The sequence below is a fragment of the Neomonachus schauinslandi genome, chromosome 5 (assembly GCF_002201575.2).
Source record: "Neomonachus schauinslandi chromosome 5, ASM220157v2, whole genome shotgun sequence".
In the NCBI taxonomy this organism is placed as follows: domain Eukaryota; kingdom Metazoa; phylum Chordata; class Mammalia; order Carnivora; family Phocidae; genus Neomonachus; species Neomonachus schauinslandi.
The window spans coordinates 148641975-148668009 of NC_058407.1; the positions used below are offsets into that span (position 1 = coordinate 148641975).

General features: G+C 44.5%; 1 long non-coding RNA gene and 1 other non-coding gene across 2 annotated transcripts in view; one reads left to right on the forward strand and one right to left on the reverse strand.

Annotated features, from left to right (window-relative positions):
• LOC110588060 overlaps positions 1–18529 on the reverse strand; it is a 38707-nt gene extending 20178 nt beyond the window's left edge. Inside the window, exons 1-2 of the long non-coding RNA XR_002480793.1 lie at positions 18482–18529; positions 17195–17288 (exon numbers count right to left, since the gene is read on the reverse strand). This is a non-coding gene — a long non-coding RNA (uncharacterized LOC110588060). The remainder of the gene's footprint in view (positions 1–17194; positions 17289–18481) is intronic.
• Positions 18530–19174: 645 nt separating this feature from the next.
• On the forward strand, positions 19175–19246 carry TRNAT-CGU. The gene has a single exon. It is a non-coding gene; the product is annotated as a tRNA-Thr (tRNA).
• The last annotated feature ends 6789 nt before the right edge of the window (positions 19247–26035 follow it).

Here is a 26035-nt window from a genome sequence, read left to right on the forward strand (position 1 = left end):
AATGGGACAGAATAGAGAGCCCAGAAATGGACCCTCAACTCTATGGTCAACTAATCTTTGACAAAGCAGGAAAGAATGTCCAATGGAAAAAAGACGGTCTCTTCAACAAATGGTGTTGGGAAAATTGGACAGCCACGTGCAGAAGAATGAAACTGGACCATTTCCTTACACCACACACAAAAATAGATTCAAAATGGATGAAAGACCTAAATGTGAGACAGGAATCCATCAAAATCCTAAAGGAGAACACAGGTAGCAACCTCTTCGACCTCAGCCACAGCAACTTCTTCCTAGAAACATCGCCAAAGGCAAGGGAAGCAAGGACAAAAATGAACTATTGGGACTTCATCAAGATAAAAAGCTTTTGCACAACAAAAGAAACAGTCAACAAAACCAAAAGACAACCGACAGAATGGGAGAAGATATTTGCAAATGACATATAAGATAAAGGGCTAGTATCCAAAATCTATAAAGAACTTCTTAAACTCAACACCCAAAGAACAAATGATCCAATCAAGAAATGGGCAGAAGACATGAACAGACATTTTTCCAAAGAAGACATCTAAATGGCCAACAGACACATGAAAAAGTGCTCAATATCGCTCGGCATCAGGGAAATCCAAATCAAAACCTCAATGAGATATCACCTCACACCAGTCCGAATGGCTAAAATTAACAAGTCAGGAAACGACAGATGTTGGTGAGGATGCAGAGAAAGGGGAACCCTCCTACACTGTTGGTGGGAATGTAAGCTGGTGCAGCCACTCTGGAGAACAGTACGGAGGTTCCTCAAAAAGTTGAAAATAGAACTACCATACAATCCAGCAATTGCACTACTGGGTATTTACCCCAAAGATACAAATGTAGGGATCCGAAGGGGTACGTGCACCCCAATGTTTATAGCAGCAATGTCCACAATAGCCAAACTGTTGAAAGAGCCAAGATGTCCATCGAAAGATGAATGGATAAAGAAGATGTGGTGTATATATATATATATATATATATATATATATATATATATATATATATATACACATACATACACACACACACACACAATAGAATATTATGCAACCATCAAAAGGAATGAGATCTTGCCATTTGCAACGACTGGCAAATTCCATTTGGATGGAACTGGAGGGTGTTATGCTGAGTGAAATAAGTCAATCAGAGAAAGACATGTATCATATGACCTCACTGATATGAAGAATTCTTAATCTCAGGAAACTGAGTGTTGCTGGAGTGGGGGGGTGGGGTGGGAGGGATGGGGTGGCTGGGTGATAGACACTGGGGAGGGTATGTGCTCTGGTAAGCGCTGTGAATTGTGCAAGACAGTTGAATCACAGACCTGTACCTCTGAAACAAGTAATACATTATGTGTTAAGGAAAAAAAAAAAAAGAAGATAGCAGGAGGGGAAGAATGAAGGGAGGGAATTGGAGGGGGAGACGAATCATGAGAGACGATGGACTCTGAAAAACAAACAGGGTTCTAGAGGGGAGGGGAGAGGGGGGATGGGTTAGCCCGGTGATGGGTATTAAAGAGGGCACGTTCTGCATGGAGCACTGGGTATTATGCACAAACAATGAATCATGGAACACTTCATCTAAAACTAATGATGTAATGTATGGGGATTAACATAAGAATAAAAATTTTTAAAAAGAAGGGTCTCAAATCAATGGCTTCAGTGTCCATCTTAAAAAAAAGCTAGAAAAATAGGGGCGCCTGGGTGGCTCAGTCATTAAGTGTCTGCCTTCGGCTCAGGTCATGATCCCGGGGTCCTGGGATCAGCCCCACATCGGGCTCCCTGCTCCGCGGGAAGCCTGCTTGTCCCTCTCCCACTCCCCCTGCTTGTGTTCCCTCTCTCGCTGTCTCTCTCTGTCAAATAAATAAATAAAATCTTTAAAAAAAAAAAAAGCTAGAAAAATAAAAGCAAATTAAACCTAAATTATGGGGCACCTGGGTGGCTCAGTCGGTTAAGCATCTGCCTTCAGCTCAGGTCATGATCCTGGGGTCCCGGGATCTGGAGTCCCACATTGGGCTCCCTGCTCAGCAGGGAGTCGGCTTCTCCCTCTCCCTCTGCCCCTCCCCCCACTTGTGCACATGCACACTCTCTCTCTCTCTCAAATAAATAATATCTTTTAAAAAAAACTGAATTAAGTAGAAGAAAGTAAATAATAAAGGTCAGAACAGAAATAAATGAAATAGAAACACAGGACAGCAATAGGGAAAAAAAGAAAATCAATGGGGAGCAAGATGGCGGAGGAGTAGGAGACCTGGATTTCGTCTCCTCTCAGGAATTCAGCTGGATAGGGATCAAACCCTTCTGAACACCTACGAACTCAACAGGAGATCGAAGAAAAGAAGAGCAACAACTCTCTCATCAGAAAAGCGACCACTTTCTGGAAGGTAGGACGTGCGGAGAAGTGAATCCGAGGCGATATTCAGGAGGATAGACGGCGGGGGAGGGGCCTCCGGCGGCCGCTTCTGGCAAGTGATAGAGCCGCGGAGCACAAAATCGGAACTTTTAAAAGTCTGCTCCGCCGAGGGACGTCACTCTGGTGGCTAAGCGGGGGGTGGAACCCTCCGGAACAGTGTGGTCTCAGGACCCACGGGTCACGGAAAGACCGGGGGTGCCTGAGTGTGGCAGAGCTCCCAGGAATCGGAGCAGGGAAGCCGGCTGCAGAGGCGGAGCCCAGGCTCGGGCTCTCAGCTCGGGGTTGCCATAAACCGTGATCCGCGGCACAGTCGGGCCCCTGCTCCTCCAGCAGGGACCCAACAAGCGGCAGATCCGGGGAGACTCACCTTCCTCCCCCGGGAGGAGCCGCGCGGGAGTGCGCCGCAGGGATCTGCTGGGTTTGGAGACTCCACCCGGGGTCGGGTGCCAGAGATAGAAACGCGCGGTCACAGGCCGGGTGAGCACGGAGTGCGGCTGGAGACCGGGGAGACGGGAGTGACTGACGGCTTTTCTCTGGGGGCTCACTGAGAAGCGGGGCCCCGAGTTCTCGGCTCCTCCGCGGCGGAGATTGGGAGGCCGCCATTTTCACTCTCCGCCTCCAACACTGTACGGAAAGCTCGCAGGGAACAAAAGTCCCGGAGAGCAAACCCGAGCAGATTACTTAGCTGGGAGGGGGCAAGGGCGGGGCAATTCTGCCTCCGGCAAAGACATTTGGGAACCACGGCAACAGGCCCCTCCCCCAGAAGATCAGCGAGAACAGCCAGCCAAGACCAAGTTTACCCATCAATGAGAACGGCAGAACTCCAGCTCTAGGGGACTACTGCACATAGAATTCATGGCTTTTTTACCATGATTCTGTAGTCTTTCAAAGTTAATTTTTTTTAACTGTCTTTTTTTCTTTTTTTTTCTTTTTGAATTTTTCTTTTTCCCTTTTTCAACCAACATCTTATCAATCCCTTTTTTTAAAAAAAAAAAAACATTTTTATTTTTCATTTTTAGAGTCATATTCTATCCCTTCATAGTAGTTACCCGTATTTTTGGCTTATATATATAAGTTGTTCTCTCTTTAAAATTTTGAGATAGTTTCTTCTAACAGATCAAAATATACCCTAAATCTCTAGTATATGGTGTTTTCTATTCCCCTGCCTGATCACATCCTCTCCCTTTTTTTAAATCCTCTTCTTTCTTTTTTCAAACAACTTCTTATCAATTCCTTTTATAAAATTTTTTATAATTTCCATCTTTACAGTCATATTCCATCCCTTCATCATATCAACCCTTATTTTTGTACATATATAAGTTTTTCTTTCTTTAAAATTTTGGGAGGCACTTTCTTCTAAAAGACCAAAATACACCCCAAATCTAGTGTGTGGCACTGATCTATATACCAGCCTGATCATACTTGATCACATTCTGGTTTTTTTGTTGTTGTTGTTTTGTTTTGTTTGTTTTTGTTTTTATCTTTTTCTTTTTTTTCTTTTTCTTTTTTCTCTCTTTCCCTTTCTTTTCCCACTGCTTCAGGTTTTTTCTGATTTGTTTAGAGTATATTTTCTGGGGACGTTGTTACTCTGCTAGCATTCTGTTCTCTCATTAATCTATTCTCCTCTGCACAAAATGACAAGATGGAAAAAATCACCTCAACAAAAAGAACAAGAGGTAGTACCGACTGCCAGGGACCTACTCAATACGGACACTAGTACGATGTCAGATCTAGAGTTCAGAATCATCACTTTAAAGATACTAGCTGGGCTTGAAAAAAATATGGAAGTTATTAGAGAAACCCTTTCTGGAGAAGTAAAAGAACTAAAATCCAACCAAGTAGAAATCAAAAAGGCTATTAATGAGGTGCAATCAAAAATGGGGGCGCTAACTGCTAGAATAAATGAGGCAGAAGAGAGAAGCAGTAATATAGAAGATGAAATGATGGAAAATAAAGAAGCTGAGAAAAAGAGAGATAAACAACTACTGGATCACGAGGGCAGAATTCGAGAGATAAGCGATACCATAAGACGAAACAACATTAGAATAATTGGGATCCCAGAAGAAGAAGAAAGAGAGAGAGGGGCAGAAGGTATAATGGAGCAAATTATAGCAGAGAACTTCCCTAATTTGGGGAAGGAAACAGGCATGAAAATCCAGGAAGCACAGAGAACCCCTCTCAAAATCAATAAAAATAGGTCAACACCCCGACATCTAATAGTAAAACTTACGAGTCTCACAGACAAAGAGAAAATCCTGAAAGCAGCTCGGGAGAAGAGATATGTAACCTACAAGGGTAGAAACATTAGATTGGCAACAGACCTATCCACAGAGACCTGGCAGGCCAGAAAGGACTGGCAGGATATATTCAGAGCACTAAATGAGAAAAATATGCAGCCAAGAATACTATATCCAGCTAGGCTGTCATTGAAAATTGAAGGAGAGATAAAAAGCTTCCAGGACAAACAAAAACTAAAGGAATTTGCAAACACAAAACCAGCCCTACAGGAAATCTTGAAAGGGGTCCTCTAAGCAAAGAGAGAGCCTAAAAGCAACATAGACCAGAAAGGAACACAGACAATATACGGTAACAGTCACCTTACAGGCAATACAATGGCACTAAATTCCTATCTTTCAATAGTTACCCTGAATGTAAATGGGCTCAATGCCCCAATCAAAAGACACAGGCTATCAGACTGGATTAAAAAACAAGACCCATCGATATGCTGTCTGCAAGAGACTCATTTTCGACCCAAAGACAGCCCCAGATTGAAAGTGAGGGGGTGGAAAACCATTTACCATGCTAATGGACACCAAAAGAAAGCTGGGGTGGCAATCCTTATATCAGACAAATTAGATTTTAAGCCAAAGACTGTAATAAGAGATGAGGAAGGACACTATATCCTACTTAAAGGATCTATCCAACAAGAAGATCTAACAATTGTAACTATCTATGCCCCTAACATGGGAGCAGCCAATTATATAAGCCAATTAATAACAAAAGCAAAGAAACACATCGACAACAATACAATAATAGTGGGGGACTTTAACACCCCCCTCACTGAAATGGACAGATCGTCTAAGCAAAAGATCAACAAGGAAATAAAGACTTTAAATGACACACTGGACCAAATGGACTTTACAGACATATTCAGAACATTCCACCCCAAAGCAACGGAATACACATTCTTCTCTAGTGCCCATGGAACATTCTCCAGAATAGATCACATCCTAGGTCATAAATCAGGTCTCAACCAGTACCAAAAGATTGGAATCATTCCCTTCTTATTTTCAGACCACAATGCTTTGAAACTAGAGCTCAATCACAAGACAAAAGTCAGAAAGAACTCAAATACATGGAGGCTAAAGAGCATCCTACTGAAGAACGAATGGGTCAACCAGGAAATTAAAGAAGAATTTAAAAAATACATGGAAACCAATGAAAATGAAAACACAACTATTCAAAATCTTTGGGATGCAGCAAAGGCAGTCCTAAGAGGAAAGTATATAGCAATACAAGCCTTTCTCAAGAAGCAAGAAAGGTCTCAAGTACACAACCTAACCCTACACCTAAAGGAGCTGGAGAAAGAACAGCAAATAAAGCCTAAACCCAGCAGGAGAAGAGAAATAATAAAGATCAGAGCAGAAATCAATGAAATAGAAACTAAAAGAACAGTAGAACAGATCAACGAAACTAGGAGCTGGTTCTTTGAAAGAATTAACAAGATTGATAAACCCCTGGCCAGACTTATCAAAAAGAAAAGAGAAATGACCCAAATCAACAAAATCATGAATGAAAGAGGAGAGATCACAACCAACACCAAAGAAATACAAACAATTATAAGAACATATTATGAGCAACTCTATGCCAGCAAATTAAATAACCTGGAAGAAATGGATGCATTCCTAGAGATGTACCAACTACCAAAACTGAACCAGGATGAAATAGAAAACCTGAACAGACCTATAACCACTAAGGAAATTGAAGCAGTCATCAAAAATCTCCCAAAAAACAAAAGCCCAGGGCCAGATGGCTTCCCAGGGGAATTCTACCAAACATTTCAAGAAGAATTAATACCTATTCTTCTGAAACTGTTCCAAAAAATAGAAATGGAAGGAAAACTTCCAAACTCATTTTATGAGGCCAGCATTACCTTGATCCCAAAACCAGACAAAGACCCCATCAAAAAGGAGAATTACAGACCAATATCCTTGATGAACATGGATGCAAAAATTCTCACCAAAATACTAGCCAATAGGATCCAACAGTACATTAAAAGGATTATTCACCATGACCAAGTGGGATTTATCCCTGGGCTGCAAGGTTGGTTCAACATCCGCAAATCAATCAATGTGATACAATACATTAACAAAAGAAAGAACAAGAATCATATGATCCTCTCAATAGATGCAGAAAAAGCATTTGACAAAGTACAGCATCCTTTCTTGATCAAAACTCTTCAGAGTATAGGGATAGAGGGTACATACCTCAATATCATAAAAGCCATCTATGAAAAACCTACAGCAAATATCATTCTCAATGGGGAAAAACTGAGAGCTTCCCCCTAAGGTCAGGAACGCGGCAGGGATGTCCACTATCACCACTGCTATTCAACATAGTATTGGAAGTCCTAGCCACAGCAATCAGACAACAAAAAGAAATCAAAGGCATCCAAATTGGCAAGGAAGAAGTCAAACTCTCACTCTTTGCAGATGATATGATACTTTATGTGGAAAACCCAAAAGACTCCACCCCAAAACTGCTAGAACTCATACAGGAATTCAGTAAAGTGGCAGGATATAAAATCAATGCACAGAAGTCAGTGGCATTCCTATACACCAACAACAAGACAGAAGAAAGAGAAATTAAAGAGTCGATCCCATTTACAACTGCACCCAAAACCATAAGATACCTAGGAATAAATCTAACCAAAGAGACAAAGGATCTGTACTCAGAAAACTATAAAATACTCATGAAAGAAATTGAGGAAGACACAAAGAAATGGAAAAACGTTCCATGCTCATGGATTGGAAGAACAAATATTGTGAAGATGTCAATGCTACCTAGAGCAATCTACACATTCAATGCAATCCCCATCAAAATACCATCCACTTTTTTCAAAGAAATGGAACAAATAAGCCTAAAATTTGTATGGAACCAGAAAAGACCCCGCATAGCCAGAGGAATGTTGAAAAAGAAAAGCAAAGCTGGCGGCATCACAATTCCAGACTTCCAGCTCTATTACAAAGCTGTCATCATCAAGACAGCATGGTACTGGCACAAAAACAGACACATAGATCAATGGAACAGAATAGAGAGCCCAGAAATGGACCCTCAACTCTATGGTCAACTAATCTTCGACAAAGCAGGAAAGAATGTCCAATGGAACAAAGACAGTCTCTTCAACAAATGGTGTTGGGAAAATTGGATAGCCACATGCAGAAGAATGAAACTGGACCATTTCCTTACACCACACACAAAAATAGACTCCAAATGGTTGAAAGACCTCAATGTGAGACAGGAGTCCATCAAAATCCTAAAGGAGAACACAGGCAGTAACCTCTTTGACCTCAGCCGAAGCAACTTCTTCCTAGAAACATCGCCAAAGGCAAGGGAAGCAAGGGCAAAAATGAACTATTGGGACTTCATCAAGATAAAAAGCTTTTGCAAAGCAAAGGAAACAGTCAACAAAACCAAAAGACAACCGACAGAATGGGAGAAGATATTTGCAAATGACATATCAGATAAAGGGCTAGTATCCAAAATCTATAAAGAACTCATCAAACTCAACACCCAAAGAACAAAGAATCCAATCAAGAAATGGGCAGAAGACATGAACAGACATTTTTCCAAAGAAGACATCCAAATGGCCAACAGACACATGAAAAAGTGCTCAATATCGCTCGGCATCAGGGAAATCCAAATCAAAACCTCAATGAGATACCACCTCACACCAGTCAGAATGGCTAAAATTAACAAGTCAGGAAATGACAGATGTTGGCGGGGATGCGGAGAAAGGGGAACCCTCCTACACTGTTGGTGGGAATGCAAGCTGGTGCAGCCACTCTGGAAAACTGTATGGAGGTTCCTCAAAAAGTTGAAAATAGAGCTACCATATGATGCAGCAACTGCACTACTGGGTATTTACCCCAAAGATACAAAAGTAGGGATCCAAAGGGGTACGTGCACCCCGATGTTTACAGCAGCAATGTCCACAATAGCCAAACTGTGGAAAGAGCCAAGATGTCCATCAACAGATGAATGGATAAAGAAGATGTGGTATATATATATACAATGGAATATTATGCAGCCATCAAAAGGAATGAGATCTTGCCATTTGCAACGACGTGGATGGAACTGGAGGGTATTATGTTGAGTGAAATAAGTCAAACAGAGAAAGACATGTATCATATGATCTCACTGATATGAGGAATTCTTAATCTCAGGAAACAAACTGAGGGTTGCAGGAGTGGGGGTGGGGTGGGAGGGATGGGGTGACTGGGTGATAGACACTGGGGAGGGTATGTGCTCTGGTAAGCGCTGTGAATTGTGCAAGACTGTTGAATCTCAGATCTGTACCTCTGAAACAAATAATGCAATATATGTTAAGGAAAAAAAAAAAAGAAGAAGATGGTAGCGGGAGGGGAAGAATGAAGCGGGGGAAATCGGAGGGGTAGACGAACCATGAGAGACGATGGACTCTGAAAAACAAACAGGGTTCTAGAGGGGAGGGGGTTGGGAGGATGGGTTAGCCTGGTGGTGGGTATTGAGGAGGGCACATTCTGCATGGAGCACTGGGTGTTATGCACAAACAATGAATCATGGAACACTTCATCTAAAACTAATGATGTAATGTATGGGGATTAACATAATAAAAAAAAAAAAAGAAAATCAATGGAAGTAAAGCTGGTCCTTGTGGAAGATCAATAAAATTGATAAACTTCTACCAGACAAATTAAGAAAAATGAAAAGAAGGACACAAATTACCAATATCAGGAAGGGGGGTGGTAACATCACAACAGACTCTGTAAATATGAAGTGGGTAATAAGGCACTGTTATGAAAAACTTTACATCAGTAATTCAACAACTTAGATGCAACAATTTCCTTAAAAGATGCTAACTACAAAAGCTCACTTAAGAAGAAATAGATAACCAGATTAGCCCTATATCTATGAAAGAAATCAAATTAATAGGGAAAAACCTTTTCACAAGGAAAACCACAGACCCAGATGGCTTTCCTGGCTACCCATCATTTAAGGAAGAAATAATACTAGTTCCATGCAAACTTTTCTAGAAAATTGAAAAGGAGGGAATACTTCCTTTACTATAAGAATACTCCCGCATTCTTTGTGTCAGTATTACCCTGATACCAAAGCTAGAAAAAGGCATGACTACAAAAGTCAGTTACTGACCAGTATCCTTTATGAATGTGCAAAATTTGTAAACAAATTTTCAGAAAATTGGATGCAACAATATATAAAAAGCATAATACATTATGAGATAAGTGGAGTTTATCTGAGGAATGTGGGGGATGGTTTAACATTTGAAAAAAAAATCAATGTAATTCAGCATATTAAAAAACTAAAAAAAAAAAAAATTGAAACCATGATCATCTCAATAGACAGAAGAAAACATGTAATGAAATCTGGCGTTCATTCCTGATTTTTTTTTTTAAATCCCTCAACAAAGTAGCAATAGAGGAAACTTCCTTCACCTGATAAAGGGCATCTATGAGAAACCCACAGCAGCTAACATCACGCCTAATATCGAAAGACTGAATGCTTTTTCGTTAAGATCAGAAGTTAGCCAAGAAGGCCATCTCTCACCATTTCTATTCAACATTACACTGGAAGTTTCAGCCAACAAGTCAAGAAAAATAAATAAAAGGCATTCAGGTTAAGAAGGAAGAAGTAAAATTCAGTATTCACAGATGACATGACTGCCTATGTAGAAATCTGGAGGAATGTACCAAAATGCTACTCATAAGCATGTTTAACAAGATGGCAGAATACCAGGTTAATACAAAAAACTTAAGTGTTTTTCTAGCTACCAGTAATGAACCATCAGGAAATTGTGAAAATAATATCATTTACAATAGCATCAAAAATATGAACTATTTAGGGATAAATCTGACCAAAGATGTCAGAGTTGTGGACACCGACAACTACAAAACACTGCTCAGAGAAATTAAAGAAGACCGACATAAATCAAGAGATGTATCATGTTCATGGATGGGGAGACTCAGTACTGTCGACAATTTAGTTCTCTCCAAACTGACCTACAGGTTTAATGCAATCCCAGCAGGTGCTTTGTAGAAATTGTTACTGGGCTCTAAAATCCACAAGAAAATGCAAAGGAACTAGAATCATCAAAAGGAAGAACAAAGTTGGAATACTAACGCTACCCTGATTTCGGTTATTATAAAGCTATGGTAATTAAGGCAGCGTGGAATTGGTGTAAAAACAGACAAATAGATCAAGGGAACAAAATAGAGCCCAGAAGTGAGCCCATACACATATGAACAGCTTATTTTCAACACAGGTACAAAGGAAATCAGTGGAGAAAAGATGGTCTTTTCAACAAAAAAACACTGGAACAATTTGATCTCTATATACAAAAAAGTGAACTTCAGTTCATATCTCCTATCATATACGAAATAAACTCTAAATGGATCATCTAAATGTCAATTTTCAATTAAGAACTTTCTAGAAGAGGGATGCCTGGGTGGCTGAGTCAGTTAAGCGTGTGCCTTTGGCTCAGGTCATGATCCCAGGGTCCTGGGATCGAGCCCCACATCGGGCTCCCTGCTCGGCGGGGAGCCTGCTTCTCCCTCTACCTGCCCCTCCCCCGGCTTGTGCGCGCTCTCTCTCTCTCTCTCTCTCTGACAAATAAAGAAATAAAACCTAAAAAAAAATCTTTCTAGAGGAAAACATAAGGAAAAACCTCTGTGACTTTGAGTTAAGCAAAGATTATATATATGTGTATATACATATATATATCTATATATATGTATATATACACACATATATGTATACATGTATATTTCTTATATATATCAAGGAAAGAATGATGTGCAAAGGAACAGATAAATTGGATTTTATCAAAAGTTAAAACTTCTGCTCTTAAAAGGACACTGTTACAAGAATGAAAAGAACCACAGACTGGGAGAGAATATTCAAAAATCAAATATCTGATGAAGTATTTGTATCCAGAATATATCAAGAACTTGCCAAACTCAATAATAAGAAAACAGCCCAATTAAAAAATGCATCAGGGATCTGAACAGACACTTCTCCAAAGAAGACAGATGAATAGTAAATAAACACATGAAGGAATGCTCAACATCATCAGTCACTAGAGAAATGTAAATTAAAACCACAGTGAGATTTCACCACATGCCTGTGACAATGGCTAAATTAAGAAGACTGGTGGGAATGTGGAGACACTGGAACTTTCCTACACAGCTGGTGGGAATGTGCAAGGCACAACCACTCTGGGAAGCAGTTTGTCAGTTTCTTAAAAAGATAAACCTATGATCCAGGCGTTTTGAAAGCCTTTCAATATCCTGTCAAAGGTCTGTCCACGAATCTTCATTGTAGCTTTATCTGTAACTGGAAACAGCTTAAAAGATCCCTACCACTCAGCAATCACAAGGAGTGAATTCTTGGTATGAAATAATGTATGACACGGATGAATCTTGAATTAAGTATGCTGAGTGAAAGAAGCCAGAAAAAAAAACAAAATAAAAAAGAATACCTTCTGTTTGATTCCAATTATATAACATTCTAGGCTCTGCAAACTCACATAGAGAGACAGAAAGCAGAACAGGAGTTGCTGGAGGGTGCAAGAGAAAGATTATAAAAGGACAGGAAGAAACAACCCAAAACCCAACAGGCCAACTCAAAAGGAAGAAGCCATTCTGGGTTTCTACAGATGTTTTTACCTGAATGGGACTCAGGGCTTTTCTTTGAGATAAGCTGAGGTCTGGATGTAGTGTTTGTACTTTCTCTACATATTTGCCCGTGTGGTATTCTTCGAGAGAGTGGAGGATTACACAGCACTCACCGATATGCCAAGGACAACCAGCAAAGCACAGAGGTAAACACCTGAGCGACCGTTCTCACCGCTGGCGCAGGTAGATGGTGCCCAAAGGGCAGCTACAGACCCCAAGCATTCATTGCAAGAAAACACAGGTACGGCTTTTTAAGAATGGGGACACAAAACCACCAGAAAGAACAACAACACAAAATGGTTCCCGTAAAATCTTATTCACGTTTCCCGAAGAGAAATGTGCACCTGTCCCTAATGGAATGAGGAAAAAGGAAAAAAGTCCTGTTCCGTGTTCGACCTCTGCACACCTGAGTTTTACACATATATTCACGTTTTTCCAGCACGAAAGTAAAGGCACCAGGGGAAAATGCAAAAGGTATGTTCTGCTCTGTACGCAAATTTATCTTCACGTTTGTTCTCGTTTCCTTCCACCCATTTATCTTTCCCAGTTGCCAAGAACAGCTCTGGGAGTAATCACCTCCCACGCCAAAAACTGGGGACATGATAATTGGCGTCTGATGACAGGGGATTACATTTTTAAATAGTCACTTTCAACTTCATAACATATATGTCATTTTTAACTGTCTAGATATACTGCTTCAACTCCTACATTTAAGGGGAGAGGGGTGTATATGGAAGACGGCCCAATGAGAAATATACATTCACCAAAACTTTGCATTGGTTTAAAAAAAAAAAAAATTGCAACCCAGAAGATCAGGTGTCATTTATGTAACAGCGATCTTACAATACAAGAGCTAGGAAAAGGTCTCTATCTATGTATCAAAATGACTTCCCGGTTAACTTGAGTAAAGATTTGAGTTTTTGAAATATCATATAATATTAATAAACCTAAGGGAAAATAAATTCTTCTTTGCTGTACTGAGAAACACACACCGTGTATCATTCACAGGAGATACTGGTACGACTTTATAGAAAGGGGCAATTATTTGCAAAGGAACCCATCTGGGACATTCACCTCGCGTCTCTTACGAGCTCCTAATACTGAAAAGAACCGAAGATGCCTGTTCATTTTGACACCAACACACCCGTAACGTGCATCTCAATCGGTTGGGAAAGCCTCACCAGCTCCACACAAATGTAAGAATGAGCGACCCCAGCAGAGCCAGTATCGTGGCTCCTCGCAGCCCGGTGGCACGGCCGGCCGGCGCACTCACCAGCAGGGGGATGTTTGTTTAAGGCTGTTAATAAGGGACAGAAAGGTTACCTTAGGAAAGCAAGGACCCTGACATTTCTGCTAAGAGACCCTCCACATGTATACACAGGGAGGCACAAGCAAAGATACAAGGGCAGCTCTGTTTGTAATGAAGAAACATTTGAAACAACCTAGGCGGCCAGCAATAGGGGAATTAATAAAACTACTAAATCCCCCAGCCAGCTCGAGCAGTTAAAAGGAATGAGCTAGAGCCACAGGCAACATACAGCGGGATATCTGAGGCTTTGTAGTTTTTAAAAAGACACGTTCCATAATGTTTACAAAAGGATACCCTTTGAGGGAAGAAAAATCCCACCACAAACACTGTATTTCCTATGTATAAAGAGGTAATCAGCACAAAAGTAAAAAGGAAATGAGATGGAAAGATCTGAAATAAACTCCTAAGAGGAGGAGGGGGAGGGAGGGAAGTACCAGCTGGGAGTGTAGGGTCCTCTGCTCTATAGAGAACAAAAAATAAGAGAAATAGCGATTTTATTCTCTGTTACTGTCTACGCCTTTTCTTTTCTTTTCTTTTTTTTTACATATACAGGCAGTCAACGCTGTCTGCTAATGTTTGTACCTCAGATAATCTAGTTGACCTTTTTAGAGCTTATCTGAAAAAGCAAAAGGGAAAAGTAAAAGAATAAAACTTTTTATTATTCATAGCTGCCAACTTGATCTTATTCTAGCCCTGGAATGAGCCTACTGAAACACGTTTTTCCAAGGTTAGGGGTTCTAAGATTGATTTGATGAGGTGATACCAGGGCATTCTGTACAACTGGAATTTTTCTGCAGAAAAATTTACTTTATGTCTTTGTAACATTTCGTGTATGGTTGGCATTATTTGGGAAAGTGTGTTGAAACAAATGATCCCCTCTTTCTGAGCTAGGAGACCATTGCTCCTTCTTAATCTTGTTACGGAGATTACACTGGCATCCTGCTTCAGCCCCCACCTGGCTGTGTTCTGCAGGGACCCCCACAATTCCTACACATGGGTGGGGTGCCAAAAGGAGACGAACACCATTACCACAAGTACCCCAGCTACTCCTTCACTGAAAATCACAGGAAACTCATAAAATGAAATGCAAATGAAATGAATTTAGAATCCAGGACCCACAGGCAACAGTCACAGATAATTGGGAAATGAAATATTCTACTTCCTCCAAATTCACCTACAGTTTCAATGCGCTCCCAATCAAAATCCTGGCAGGCATTTGTAGAAACTGACGAGCAGGCTCTAAAAATTATAGGGGAACGCAAAGGACTAGAATACACAAAACAATTTTGTAAAAGAACGAAGTCGGAGGATTTACAATACTTGATTTCAGTACTCACCATAAAAATACAGTCATCAAGCCTGTGTGGTAACTGGCATAAAGATAAGCACACAGATGAATGAAACATAACACAAACTCCAGAAACAGACCACAAATACACAGAACTCTGAATTTTAACACAGTTATCACCGCAATTCCATGGGGAGAGGATAATCATTTCAACAAATGGTGCCAGAACAACTTGACATCCATATGGGAAAAACAGGACCATCGAGCCCTGCCTCACACCATACACCAAAATTGACTCAAAACGGATCACAGGCCTCAATGTAAAAAGTAAAACAATAACAATGCTGGAAGAAAACTTTTGTGACCTAGGTTGACAAAGGTTCTTAGATAGGACACAACAAGCAAGAAGCATAAATGAAAAAAAAAAAAGGGGATAAACTGGACTTCACCGAAATTAAAAGCTCCTGCACTCTGAAAGACACCTTAAAAGGGCCCACGGACCAGGTGAAAACACTCACAAGCTATGTGCGTATCTGGCAAAAGACTTGTATCCAGATTATACAACCAACTCTGATGATTCAATAATAGAAAGACAAACAAGCTGTAAAAACGGGCCAAAGATTTGCGCAACCACTTCACAAGAGAGGTGACAAGGGGCTAACAGGCACAGGAAAAGGTGCTTACTGTCGTTAGTCATCAAGGAAATGCAAATTAAAACGAGATACAACCACATACCCACCGAAAGACCTAAAATTAAAACGCCAGGATGTGGAAAATGTGAAGTAACTGGAACTCAGATATTTCTGGCGGGGATATACAGTGGCCCCAGGCCCCTTACACCTGCTCAGTTCACAGCCTGGCCCCCACACAGCATCTGAGGTGCTGAGCCTGCTCTGAAACCTCCACAGAAAGGAAGGAAGGAAGGCTGTGTTCTCTGGCTCTAACCCCGGGCTCTAACCCCCTCATGACGAACAGTGCGGTCACTAGGATGCTGGAAGTGGCCAACGGAGCTTTGATTTAGGTTATTAGTAAAAACCTGCTGTGACGAACTCAGCTGACCTAAATATCTAAGCTTAAGGGGCTTCCCCCATCCCACCACATCTTCCTCATGCAAATGAATTTCTCCAAGATACCTGAAAGCAGAGGTTCTCAAACTGAGGGCCAGCAGCATCAGCATGACATGGGAGTTTGTCAGAAAGGCGGCCCCTCGGGCCCCATGTGAGACCCCGCGAGCGGGTCTTCGTCTTCCCGAGATGGGCCGGCCCGAGTGACAGGTGCTGCCAGGGCCACAGCTAAGGCCCTCCCAGACTGTAAAGTGCCATTCAAATGGGTGCAGTGAGGGGCGCCTGGGGGGCTCAGTCAGTTGGGCGTCTGCCTTCGGCTCAGGTCATGATCCCGGGGTCCTGGGATCGAGCCCCCGCATTGGGCTCCCTGCTCGGCGGGAAGCCTGCTTCTCCCTCTCCGGCTCCCACTGCCCCCTGCTTATGCTCTCTGTCAAATAAATAAAAAAATCTAAAAAAAAAAACAAAACAAAAAACAAATGGGCGCAGTGGGCATGAGCAAGGACAGCTGAGCTGGCTATCGCAGGAGTCCTGCCGGGAAGGGAAGATGGTTCCGGAGACAACTTCATTTTCTCAAACAACCTTAACCTGGGGTACAGGCAACGAGAAACAAAAGTACAAAAAGAAAAAAAGACGTAAAACTATATATTTTTTCTAAGATGCAAAAAAGCGATGGCATTTCAACACAAAAGAAACGTAGATGCTCCTGAATTATTCAGACCCAGGCGACTTGATTATACAGACAGAACGAAAAGATCCAACGTCTTTCATCATATCGCCCGGCTTTGTCACCAGATCAGCAGGCCCTGGTTTCTCACCCTGGCATTTGGGGAGGCCTGGGATCAGGTCAAATTTCTCTGTGTGCTATCAGGAGCTACCTGGCCCAGGGCCTCTGCTAGGGTGCAGGAAACGTTTGCTGGATTTAAGTTCTTTCTGTAAGGGTGAACAAGGAACACCCTTATCGCCAAGGAATTTCAAGTTTCTGCTTGATCCAAGGGAGGGGAAGGGGAAGATTCAGTGCCAGGGCAGGCCTGGAACGGTGGTTGGAGGGCACTGGCCAAGGAGGTTTCACAGAACCACAAAGAGAACCACGGTGAAAGGAATCCCGAATGTTAATTCCTTCTACAATATTTTTTTGAGAACCTACCTTGTGCAGGCACCACTCTGAGACGCTGGGGACAAGACAGACAGCTCCTCCATCCACGTGTCCGAGATCCCTGGGCTCTCAGGGCTTCTTCTGCCTACGAGATAAATAGGGTCAGACCACCCAGCACCTGTGTTCTCTAGTTTAGTGCTCACAGCAGGTGGGAGGGCCAGCCTCTCTCAAGGCCCCTCAGACCCTGGACCCCTGGGGCATCCCACCTCCCCAACACGGGACAGAAGCTCCTCTATGATTCCACTCCCTCCCTTCCCTCAGAAGACAAAGCTGAAAAAAAGCACCTGTTAGAATCTGATTCCCAATCCACCTGCCAGTTAGTTCTGGGCTCGGCTCCCATGTGAATTTCTCTCATTTGCTAATTTCTTTTCATTTTTGATAAGCCTCTGCCACTTCCGCACAATCCCTCCAATAGCTCAGTGAACACCCAAAAAAAGGAGGGGGACGATGGAACCAATTTTATCATCAGCTAGTTGGAAACATTGCTCAGTAATGCATGTTTTAATTCCGAAAAGGTTCTTCAGTTTTTTTTTTTTTTTTCTAATTAGGGAGCTGCAGGGAAGCTTGCGGGAAGATCTCACCCACTGTGGGTGCAATGTCTCAGGGTTCATATCCCAGTGTCTGTGGAGAGATGTTGATGCCTTTTCCACTCACTTTCCCAGACCTTGACATTTAAAGCAATTTGGCGAACACAACTCCCTGGTAATTTTAAGTTTCCTATTTACCTGTACGTTTGCATGGTGGGCTGTGAACATTCCTATCTACATCTCCATATATCCTACAAACATCTCTGGTAGCAGATGGGAGAGATGCATATAGCAGAATGTTCTGCGCAGCAAAAGAGCCGCAGACAAGGCAAAAAGCCTACCTCCCAGAGTTGATTAAATCAATTGAGATACGGCCACTGAATGGGAAACCATGTAGCTATTAAAGAGAATAGGGTAATCCATCGTTGCATATGGGTTGGTTATATTATCGTATATGCTCTAGTATAATTTACAATACTGTGTTATTAGGTATCATATTAATGAAACACAAATTACTAGTATTTATTAAATATGTATCATTTACGATTATTTTGTTTTACGCACTGCAAACCACTGTATTAACACATCATACATTATTAACTCATGAAAAATCAAAGTGCAGAGAACTGCAGAGTCAGTCCATTTGTATAAAAATAAAAATTGGAGACTATAAATACGTTTAAGCATATGAGTGTGTCTATCAACCGTCGGCAGCAGCGGGGCTCAGCAATTGCCCGCACATCAGCATCACCTGGAGCGCTCCACCGGCGGGTCTAATTTGGCAGGTGTGGGTGAGCCGGCGAGGCTGCAGGGCTGCAAGCTCCCAGGTGATGCTGCTGGTCCGGGACGAGGCACGCACCTGGGCTCAACCGCGGGAATGTGGGGGGACAGGGAGCTTTGGGCTTTTTACTTCTTTAACACTTACGCATTCATCCCACAACCCCTGCCGAGCATGGGCTCCGCACAGGGCAGCCGTGGACCGCCCGGGGGTCGGGCTGGCAACCAGAACGGCCACCTTTCCTCCGCTTCCGGCGTGCTTCGCCCCAGAGGGGAAACTGAGGTTCCGACGCGCGCCGTCGGTGGTCTCGGACTTAGTCTGGCGGAGCTGGGATTCGAACCCTGGCTCTGCGTCGCAGACAAGCGTTCCGCCGGCTCCCGAGTTCCGGACACGCCTCCTTTGCCGGGGCAGTGGGGACTCCCGGACCACCGCCCCAGCGCACGCGGGAACCCCCCAAGGCAGGCCGGTCGGTCGGCGGGAGTCCGCCGGGGAGCGTCCGGCGCGCGCCCGCTGGAGCCCCGCCCCGCCCCGCCCCGCCGGCCGCAGGGACGGGGCGGGGCCGCGCGACGGCCGGGCGGGCGCGCTCGCGCTCGAGCTCGTGCCCGCGGGGCGAGCTCACGGGAGCGACGCCAGGATAGAGGCTCGCGGAGCCGCCATTCTAACGCAGGCGCGGTGGCCAAGTGGTAAGGCGTCGGTCTCGTAAACCGAAGATCACGGGTTCGAACCCCGTCCGTGCCTGGCGTCGGGCTTCCTTGACTGGGAGACTTTTTAGGCTTGGGATCACTTTTCCAGAGTGGCCCTCCGCAGAGCCCGCCTCCTGTATTCCGCAGCTAGAGCCTCGCCCCTGGGAGCCACGGGTGCAGAGCCGGCCAACTGTTTTCACCCTGTTTGAGTTCAAGTTCTCTTCCCCTCCTCGCCGAGGGTGAGCGTCTGGGTGGTCTGGCCTCCGCGCTTCCGCAAGCTCCGCCCTGCAGACAGCGCCCCCTGCCGCCCCCCGCGGGAAGTGGCGGGTCCCCCGGACACCCGCGGCCCCGGGCAAAAAAAAAAAACACCACCCTACAGCTGCTGGCACTTGACTGGAGAGCCACTAAGCTTTTTCCCTCAACATTAAAGTCCAATTTTACCCTCTCGAATGAGAGGACTGCCGTGGCCTGATGCCGGGCCCACACCCAGAGTCAGCTGCTGGCTGGCTTGCTGTTTTAAAAAAGAAATCCGTTGCAGGCACTGCGTTCGAGAGAAATCCTGCCCAGACGTGCAGCCGTTCTGACGTGAACACCTAAACCGGTGTGAGCCTCCGTTTGCCCTTCTGTGAAATGGGTCTCTGGCCAGCCGCAGGCGTTTGTGAAGTCGCTGCCGAACACGCCGGCCGGAGAGGCGGCCTCAGTAAACGGAGCTAGGGCCGCAGGGAACCTGTTTTCTTTGCACCACGAAAGGATGCACCACGGGGCTGCTCGAGTGCAGTATGCGGTGACCTCGACCCCAGGGAGGTGGCCTATTGTGTCATCTGAAAACCGGCTTGACCTAGCGCGTGGAAACCTGTGTCAGCCTGACATTCCTAATAGAGTCATGGAGATCCTGGTGTATGCGTGGTGGAGCTGAACTCAGGGGGTACCTCGGTGAACCAGACAGATCGGTGCGAGCTCTCTCTGATGGAGAGAGTGGGGCTGGGGATGCGATGGCGGGGCCGGGAGCCTGGCGGGAGCGGCCGGCGGTTAGACTCCCGGACTTGCCAGGCTTCATCAGCATCCCCAGGCTTGTGGAAACGCCGATCGCTGGGCCCCACCTCCAGCGCTTCTGCCTTCAGTAAATCCGAGATGGAGCCTGACCGTTTGCATTTCTAACTACCTCCCACCTGATGCTGATGCTGCCGGACCACACGGAGAACCGCTCTTCGAAAGACAGCCCCATTCTAAAGCCACACCCTAAACCCCGGGGGCACGTGTGTGTGCATGTATACAAATGTGGAAGCTCACACACATGAAAGTAGTGAACAACAGGGCTTCTCACACTTCAACCCGGGGCGCGCAGGAAAGGGCAGGTTCTGATTCTTTAGTGGAACCGGAGACTCTGCATTTCTGCGTCTTGCTGATGCTGGGATGACTGGTCCCCGCCTTCCCTGACCGGACAGACGGTAGAAGGATCCACACCAAATTAACAGTCGTTGCCTCTCTGGGGGGATGTCCAATCGGAGAGCTGCTGAAAGGCTTCCTTCATTTCTATCCTGTAAAGGTTAACATTGTTTTGGATTTTCTGGGCGATGATTGTATTACATGTGTAATTTTTTTTTTCTTTCCAGAATCACTCCAGAGCCCACAAACCCAAAGATAACCTATTAGAACACAGGCACATTAGAATGATCCAGAATTAAGACAGATAATGATTGAGTGTCCTCTTCTCTCCACTGGGACACCCATTCATTTCTTTTTAAAGAAGTGTCACAAAAGAACACTTAAGCTCTTCCCTTTTAAAAATATCCCCAAATATTCCTCCCCATTAAACAAACAGAAAACCACACCGCCCCCCATGGGTAGGCCAGTATCTGTGGGGGGAGGTTACTTGTCCAGGGAGATTTTCCTGTCCTTCCCTCCAAAGAGTGAATCAGCGCTCCTAGGTGACATCATCCTAGGAAAGCACCCCCAACAATTTCCCGGCCCCACCCTACACAGGGCACCCCCCTTCCGCTCCACATGATGAATGGACTTTAGAAAAAGGCAATTTACATAAGGTACTGTGAGTACCATTCTCCACCTCCCCCCCAAAAAATTGCACAAAATATCTAAGGGTATATATTTATACGTGGAGAAGCTCATGCTATTTTGTTTTTTGTTCTTAAGCCTGGAAGATTACACATAAATCTCAAAATCATCACCTCTGGTTGAAATCTGGGGATGCCACAGAGCTGTAAAAACCAGTTTGGCACAGGCTGTCGAATCAGACACCAGTGACCAAAATCCTGAATTTGGGTCCTCTTTACACTTAAATGCGTAACACTGATTGTGTGTCTGAATAAGCAAGCCATTTTATGTTGATTTAAACCACTTGTGTTCATGAATATAGAAAGCCATGTTTGGATTTCTATAACTTTTCTATGAATTTCTGAAAGTCGGCTTGAACTCCGCTGTGTTTGCTCTGTGAAGAATCGTTCTCTGGTCAGCTTTGGGTATGTAAAGGGAAAAATAAGAAGCCCCTGACGCTGGGGGTGGGAGGAGAGGTAACTGAGCCTAGATCCTCGGAGACCCTGCTGTGTGAACTTGACCACTGGGGAGAAGGTGGGTTTGCACTGAGAGCTCTGTAAGGACAGATCATGAGAGTCAGTGGTAGAAAAAAGGTTAAATAAGAATTCTGAAGCCAAAGAGGGAGCCCAGGATCCTAGCGTTAGCAAGGAAGGGCTGTTTTGTCAACAAAGGCTGCGCGGAAGCAAACTTCAACAGTGACACCAGGTGGCAGCATAGAGCAAGGGCAGGGTTAGCCTGGTTTCTCTCTGCCCTGCATCTACCAGAAACCCGTGGGAGCCGTAGACCCTCCACTTAACTTCTCTGGGCCTCAGTTTCTCCCGTTCTGAAATTGGAATGACACACACTCACTTGCTTCTCGTCTGGTGGAGTCCTCCCGATGACAACATTGTAAACATCCATCAGCCAGGATGTCAAGGGTGGTCCATCCACGTCATGGCATCATGGGCAGCCATTAAAAGCAATGACTGACTCATGGATCTGGAGATTAATTTAGTAACAAAAGCTGTGTCCTGCTTTTGGGGGTTTGTTTTACAGCTTTATCAGGGTATAACTGATAAACAGAAGCACCCACACATATTGAACGTATACAACTGGATGAGTTTGGACATATGGACACGCCCTGGAAACCATCACCACATTCAAGGTAGTAGACAGACCATCACCTCCAACCTTCCTGGGTCCCTTTGCTCTTTGTGTGTATGTGATAAGAACACTTAACGTGAGATCTGCCCTCTCAACAAATTGGTTAACGATAGTCACTCTCTTGTACAGATCTCTAGAATTTCTCCATCTTTAACTTTAGTGGATGTCTTTGTAAAAAATAAATAGGCATATTTATCCACACATGTATGGATTTTTCTGTTGGTTTCTCAGAATGTGAAGAACATCCACCCCCCCACGCGGAAGGCTCCCTGTCATGCTCTTGACCATGAAGACCTCCAGGTGGGGTGAGTGGTGGCGGAGCCAATCACCGATTGCTTTTCTATTATCGTGGCATCAGAGAGAGAAGCTGTGTTACTTTCAGATTCACTATTTTTGCAGCATAAACTTACAACCTTAACAACAGAAAAAAAGAGAACATGTAAAGAGTACACATGTCAGGGCTCTGGAGGGCACAGGTGTTCACGCTGAGCTCACACCGCATGGGTGAGATGCCAAGTCTGCAGGGAGAAAGCCCACTCTTGTCATCCGAACTGACCCCCTCGAAGGAGAGGCCTCGGGTCGACCGCCCTGGCGCATCTCCCATCTGGAGTGACATCATGTGCCTTGAAAACCTACATTAAAGAATAAAAAATGGCCCTCTTAATAAGAGAGTGAGTGATTCGTAATCATGCATGAGTTGAGAACCACATTTCAAAACCAGAAGCGTATTTCAGGCATGAGTAGCACTTAAAAGAAAATATTGTGGCAGGCCCCTGGAAGCACCAGACGTTGTTTGTGTCACATCTACTTGAGTTTTGCTTTAGCAAATCACCAGGCTGGCGCACGAGGAACACTCCCCGAGACCGTGTTCCCGTCTGCCCCCTGCTCCCCCCGTCCTGCCCTTCTCACTCAGGTGGGCAGAGCTGAGTTTTCAGTCCCTGTGGGCACAGAAGAACCCCCAAACTTGACGCCTCGCTGGATGTAAGATCTGCAACAATTCTGGAAACACACCCAGATAAGAAGCCCCATCTCTTCCTTGGAGAAGTGTTGGCGGGCAGACTCTATGATGTCCTGTTATACTTGCCTTCTGGTCTTCGCACCCCATGTCATCCCTTCTTCTGAAGTGGGGTGACCTGCTTCCAGCCAATGGAATCCGGCAAAGGGGATGTGATGCCACTTCTCTTATTATGTTACATAAGATGGCCACACCCATGAGGATAGCAGACTCTCTCCTGCTGGTTGGATGAAATGAGCGGCATATTGGGGAGGCCCCCATGGCGAGGAATAGAAGGCATCCTCCAGCCAACAACCAGCAAGAAATTAGAGCCCTTGGTCCAATGGGCCACAAGGAACTGAATTCTGTCAGCAGCCATGTGATCTTGAAAGTGAGTCCTTCCAGTTGCCATGAGCTAAACATTTATATCACACACACACACACCCAAGTTCATATGTCAAAGCCATAATCCCCAGTGGGATGGTATTAGGGGGTTAGGCCTTTGGGGGCTAATCAGGAGGGGATGAGGTCATGAGAGTGAGGCGCTCAGGGTGGAATTCATGCCTTATAAAAAGAGGATGAGACACGAGAGCTCTCTCTCTCTCTCTTTCTCCACCACGTAAGGACAAGAAGGCAATCCTAGCGACAAACCCAGGATCCAGGTTTGAGCTGGTTTTCTCCCACCACTGGACCAAGTTACCACAACCTTAGCGACTTAAAACCACACCGTCTTCTTCTCTGTCCATGTCTGTAGGTCAGAAGCCCACATGGGTTCTAGGTCTCAGACAAGTCTAAGGTCAAGGTGGTGACCAGCTGGGCTATGATCAGAGGCTCTGGATGAATCTGCTTCCATGCTTCCTCGGGTGGTTGGCCAGATCCAGTTCCCTACACTTGTAGGACTGAGTTCTGTTTCACGGCGGCTCGAGGCCTCTCTTCAGGCCTTGCACACAGTGTCCTGACATCTGCACCAAGTCCTCTGCACATTTCAAGTCTTGCTTCACCTTCTACATCTTTCCATCTTTCTCATGCAAGCCAAAAAAAAAAAAAAAAAAAAGTCCTCTGCTTCATGCAAGCCAAAGAAAATACTCTGCTTGGAACGGCTCCTGGATTTGGATTGGGCCCACCTGGATAATCCAGACTCACCCTCCTTTTTAAAAGTCTATAACTTTAATTACATCTGCAAAGTCCCTTTTGCCACAAAACACAACATATTCATAGGTTCTAGGGATGAAGGTGTGGACAAATTTGGGAGACCGTGATTCTGCTTACCCCAACCCTTGACTCACCTCTCCTTCCTCACCTGCTCATCCAGCTGGTCAAAGCCTAAACCTCTCTCCAGTCACCTCCTGTGTGTTGCTTTAGACCTTCACTGTTCCATCTCCTCTTTGATGACTGGTGCTTGGACTGGTGCAGTAGACTCCTACCTGGTATCCTTTGCTTTCTGTATTGCCTCTCTGCCACCCTCCTTCCACTGTCATTTGACCTCTCTCCAACACAGCAGTGAATGTGTCACTCTCGTCATTCCGTCCTTCACAAGATGTCCACCAGCATGGCATTCCAGGCCCCCAGTGTCCCTCCTACTGTGCTCCCTCTTGCTCTTCCGTGTTTTACACCAGTCTTTAGTATGCCTTCAATTCAGCTTGTGCCTTAGTCCTCTGGGCCTGCATATATGCTGTTCCCTCTACCTATAATGAATGGCCTTTCTCCATTTCTGGCCTCCCGGAAAACTCCTACTCATACCACAACACTTTGCCTAACTATTACTGACTTAACTATTATTTTGAATCATCCCTCAATGCATTAGTTGGAGTTGCTCTTTCCTCGCCGTACCACCAGCACCTTGGCTTGATTGCTTTTCTAGCACTTACCACACGATATTACAATTACTGGCTTACATGCCCATGCATTTCCCAAGAGACGAGAGGCTGAAAGCTCAAATGCCCAGAGGAGCCAGACAGATTGTACAAATGTGTGAAAACTTTCGGGGATAAGACAACAAGGACTCAAGGGGCCTGAGAGAAACTTGAGAGTCCACGCCAGGCTCAAAGCCACCACGTTTCTCAAAACCCCATGTAAATGAGACCTAGGAATCCTCCTCTGGCGGGCAAGCCTTGCGGAAATTCATGTACACAAGGCTGTTCAGAGCAGCTTTGCTGGGAAGAGCTAAATGTCCGTCCAGGAAAACAGAAATGCAAACTGTGGAATGCTCACAGAATAGAATTAAGTTCAGCAGTTCAAAGAAATAAACTATAACTCCATCCAACTACATGGAGAAAGCTCACAAAATGTGGAGCAAAAAAAGGCAGGCAGAGAAAGATGATGCCATTTATACAGAGTAAACATGGGGCAAACAAAGCCCTATTTGTTTCTGGTCACATAGGTGGTGAAAGCATAAAGACTTGCCTGAGTGTGATGATGTCTACATCCAGGACAACGTTGTCTGTGGGGATCCTAGAGATGGCCAAGAGGGTATTAACTGAATTTGCATTTGATTTGATTTATGTATTACTTAAGCTGGGTGGTAGCATAGGGGTGTTTGTTAATTTATTCTCTGTTGTTTGGAGTTGGCCTGAAAGACCTCACAATTAAAGGCAAAAAAAAAAGTGGCTCTCGTGTGGTCTAACCCACATCAAGCCACCTAGCACAGAGCCTGGT